Source organism: Suricata suricatta, chromosome 13 (assembly GCF_006229205.1).
Source record: "Suricata suricatta isolate VVHF042 chromosome 13, meerkat_22Aug2017_6uvM2_HiC, whole genome shotgun sequence".
NCBI classification, from domain to species: domain Eukaryota; kingdom Metazoa; phylum Chordata; class Mammalia; order Carnivora; family Herpestidae; genus Suricata; species Suricata suricatta.
The window spans coordinates 35,353,524-35,358,549 of NC_043712.1; positions in this window are offsets into that span (position 1 = coordinate 35,353,524).

A 5,026-nucleotide genomic window follows, 5' to 3' on the forward strand; every position below is an offset into this window, starting at 1 on the left:
GAGGGGTGTGTGGGTGGCTCAGTCCTTTGGGCACCCAACTTTAGCTGGGGTCATGATCTCTCGGTTTGTGAGTTCGAGCCCTGCATCAAACTCTGCTGAAAGCCTGGAGCCTGCTTCCAATTCTGTGTCCTACCCCACCTCCATCTGTCTGCCCCTCCCCTGCTCACACTCTGTCTCTCTCTCTCTCTCTCAAAAATAAATAAATATAAAAATATTTTTTAAAAGAGATTAGGAAAACACATACACAAACAGAGGCACACATGTGGATCCACTGCCCGAGATTGATTCTGTAGGTCCAAGGAGGGGCCCAGGAATCTGCATTATTAACAAGTTCCCAGGGGATCCCAATGCTCCCTGTCATCACACTTGAGTAGCACTTGGCTAGACTTTTTACTAACTCATTGTGTGATTGAGATTAGAAGTGTTTCTGAAAATGTTTCTCTTCATTTCTCCTCACTGCCTAGGGAAGCCCAGAGAGACCAGCCAGAGGATATTTGAGTTTTAGCTGGCCAAGACAAAGCTTTGTGTGTCAGAAATATCCTTATTCCATGCATTTGTGTGTGTGTAAATGTGAGTTTGCCAAAGATGAGTGCAGCTGACGAAAGGGGTCGTCCAAACCCCAGTAATCCCAGTATTTCCTAGGGAGGCATCTGTTAATTGTGGCTTCCTGAGGACAAATGTGGACATGGCATCCCATGGAATTCACAAGATCTGTGACCGAATCCCCAGCCAAAATTTTTCCACTTTACTCAAAACATTTTGAGATTGTCAGGAATCATTCTGGCACATTCTCTGTGAGGGCAGAAAAGAACCACCACCATTTTGAGATAAAACCAGGATTGGAGTCAAGTGTTATAAGGTTGGAGAAACAGAACTTCTCTGAAGATGGTAAAGGGAAGAGGCAGGAGGGAGAAGCTGTCTCCATGAGAGGGTCAAAGCTTTCCCTCTTCATGGAGAGGAGACCAGTCTATGCAGCGAGTGCTAAGTGGAGACACAAGTGTGTAATTTCCGAAGTCTGGATTATCTAAACAACATTTGCCAGATTTGCTGCTTCATTCCAGGAAACCTCACTTACTGGTTATACCCATGTTCTCCTTCCCCTTACGTTGTTTCCATGCTTTGCACTCTGGCCTCAGGACTCACCTGACTAGAGGAGGTGGACATCTGTCCTAGGGCAGTTAACGTGTGACCTCTCTGGTGGCCTATACTGCGTGATGACTAGCCAAACCCCTTTGATCTGTCTCGCTGGAGCTTGAACTCAAACACAAGGACATAGTCAGCAGCTGGTGTAAGGAAGGAAGGAAAGGAAGGAGAAAGCACAGTAACACAGAGAAGGCTGCGAGAAGTAGGTTTGTGGTAGCTGAAGTCGAGTCAGAAGGAAGAGACGAATGGGTACTTGGTCCCAGCAGGTGTCCATGAAGCACACTGGAGTCTCCAGCGTGGCAGAGCCCTGGAGTTGGGGGACACAGAGCTGTGCCACAGAGGGGCCAGTCGGAGCCACTCAGACATTCCAGTGCCTGTCCAACCACAAGGCCCACTTGCCCCGCTGTTCCCCCAGGAACTCTGAAACATCCCCTCGCCCTGAAGAAGCCAAAAGTGAAGAAGGAGAAGCTCCTAGCCCTTAGAGAGCAGAGGTCAAAGGTGTCAGACATCACGGATACAAGGTGCCCAGTGATGGAGGGCTCCTCTACCTGCTCACATACAAGTATCCCTCATACTTACCTCAAGGGCTTTTGGGGAACCTTAGGTAAGATGAGATTTAGAAAAGTTATAAATCAATGGTAACTCATTAATATCAACATCTCACCATTCTCTCAAATACAACAAATCCAACAGGCCATACACTCAGTCACAGAAAAGATTTCTTAGTCATATCTTTATTTCTAGCAACCAATGAGCAGGGCACAAAAGATGTACAAAAACTGTACCTCGAAACGTCAGAAACAACCCTGCAGCCACCCACCCCCCTACCAGCCCAGACAGGCTCTCCTCTGTGTCATCTGGTATTTTAGCCACTGTTGAATCTTCTCTCTCCTGCATCCCTCGCCTCAGATCTATCTCTAAATTCTATCATTTCTTCCTTCTAAATGTCTGCCTGGGTCCCTCTCTCCCCCATCTCTGTTATTTTCATCCTGGGCTAGTTCTGTGCACTCCTCCTGTGCACGGCCTTCTGGAAAGCTCTGTGGCCCTTTCAGTCATGCCTCTCTCTCTCTAGATATTCGGGCTGTTCCAGGCGTTCTCTGGAGACAGAGATACATTTCTGGTCATCATGTCCCCCATCCCTACTCTTTGGCATTTGGTATTGACATAGTCATAGCGATTGTTCAGAGTGGTGAGAGTGAGTGAGTGAGTGAGAGAGAGAGAACCCTGGGTCACTGAGTGGAAGGGAGGCGATGCCTGGCTGGCAGGGAATCTGTCTGGCCCAAAGTTCCCAGGAATGTTTGAATCACTCAACTCTCTGAAGACGATGTCAGAGCCATTTTGGACCAATTATTGTGATCAAAACCCAGGGGAACTCTGATTACCTGGCCGGAGGATGTTCTAAGCTGAGATTTCCTTGAAGTGAGAGGGCAGCATTGGGTAGACTTCACAACATTGGCTAATTGGGTCTAAGGGATTGAAGTCTAAATTCTGAGCCTCGCACCAAACTTTAAATTGCTTCTGGGATAAGGGCTGGCCCCAAAGCAACCCAGCTTTAATTCCTGGGAGAGTCATCATAGGGCCCCCTGGAGAAAGTGTGGAGCCCAGAGAAGAGAATATTGGGTCTAGTAGCTGGGCATGACTTACCAGCCCACTCTGGGGTGCAACCTTGTATGGGCTGAGGTTCCTGGCCGAGAGTCAGCCTATGTCTCTTTGTCTTACTGAGCCCCAAGGTCAGGCAAAGTCACTGTGAGTAGCTGTAGTTTCTAAGGGCTTTGACCTGTGGCTGCACTTTGGACCCCTATATACTTAGGGGCATTTAGAGGCACCAGGAAGTTAGACAATAGTTAAAGAGTATGTGCCCATGTTACAACTGTGTGTCCACCCGTTGCTAGAGCAGCTCTGAGAGAGAAGACCCATATGGCCTGCTTGGTTATGGCTTGGTAGCATCCAGATGGACAGATGACAACAGAGACAGTCATTTCTCCTTGCTCTTGTAAACTGGCAGCCTCCAAACTCCAGTGGCTTCTCTTCCTGTGAGCAACAGACCCAGCCTAGATGTCACCTCATGCTGGGTAAGTGCCAGGTGATGTTTGTGGCCAGCTTTTCATCAGCTGGGAGGGAAGAAAAGAGACTGATGCAAAGAGAGTGCAGGGAGAGGCGCAGAGGGAACAAGTGGGCTGGGGGACAAGACAGTATTTCCAAATCTCTGAAGGCTGCTGCTATGACAAGGGAGAAGGTCTGTTTTGCATGAGCCCAGAGGAGGCTTTGGGCCTGTGGAGGAAGCGAGAAGTTAGAAAAAAGCCATCAACAATATATGGATATTGACAAATGTTCAAGCAGAGGCAGAGAAAGCACTTCCTGAGGAGAGGGTCACTGTGACAGGTGGGTAGAGAAGGGGACTGGATTGGTTGAATATCTGAAGATTCTTCCAAGCTTCAAATTCTGCACTTCCTGGTTCTAAAGGAACCTTTCTCTAAAAATGATTCTCTATCTCTTCATTCCACGTATCCCGAAATAACCTCTTTTGGGCACTGTGTCATGACCAATTAGAAGAAAGCACCCTGTCAGGGGCACAGGCAGTTCACAAACCTCTCTCCAGACCTCAGTTTCCCCACTTTTAAACTGAGAGGTCAGTGATTCCCAAGACTGGTGCGGATCAGAAGTACACGAGGGGGTATTTATTTAAAAATTACACAAACAAAAAACTGACCTCTAAGATCATCTGCAAATGTAGGACTCGGCAGTCTGTATTTTTCACCAGCACCCAGGCCACTCCATGCTGTTTCAGGCACCCTGCTACAGGGTCTGATCCTAATCACATCTGCTGATCCTAATCTCGTTGGCAGTAAAATTGTGATGATCTACAGTGGCATTGGGTATTCTGGGAAGCAGAGTAGATTTACATGTGATGATGTCTCCAAAGCATCTCAGTGGCACTGGTTGGCACATGACTCAAGGCCCCACTCAACCTAGGCAGGGACTGTGTATTATGAATGGGCTCTGACTGTCGGCTATGATTTAAAAAAATTTTTTTTACATTTATTTATTTTTGAAAGACAGAGAGAAACAGAGCGTGAATGGGGGAGGGACAGAGAGAGAGAGAAAGGTAGACACAGGATCTGAAGTAGACTCCAGGCTCTAAGCTAGCAGTCAGCACAGAGCCTGATGTGGGGTTCAAACCCATGAACCATGGGATTATGACCTGAGCCGAAGTCAGACGCTCAGCCGACTGAGCCACCCAGGGGCTCCTGTCAGCTATGATTATTTCCTTGGGCCCAAGGTCCAGAGCCGCGGAGATGCAGACGGGTCAGCTGTGGTTATAGGAGACTTTGGTGGGTGCTCCGTGTTGTAGGTTCCAGGAATTCAACTGGGTCAGATTATTCAGAGGGGAGGGCTAGGATCAGATAAACTGATTCACACTAACTAAACTCAGAGGATAAGTAACTTTATGCTTTCAGGCCAGCACATTCCCTTCCTATAAAACTGTTTATATTGGAAATCAATTATATTAGAAACTTACTGGGCAAAGAAGAACTAGATCCAGAGGAATGGGCCACATGACTTCAATGGCCAGTGTCACTGAGCTGGGATAGCTTATGGTCCCAATTATATGAGAGACACAGAGTTAGTCAGAGGCTCCCGCTTCTCTGGAAGGTGTTGGAGACACACAGCATATGCAGACTCACAACTTTTGCTTTAGGTATATTAATATCATTTACTAGACAGAAATGTTCTTTATTTTATTAAGTTTCATTAGATTTCCAGGTTCTGCCCATAATGCTTTTGAATACTACATAGCCTTACTTAATATTATGTGGTTTTATGGTTGGATCCCATAGATTAAGTTTATTTATAATTTTAGGGACATCATGCTGTGATCCCC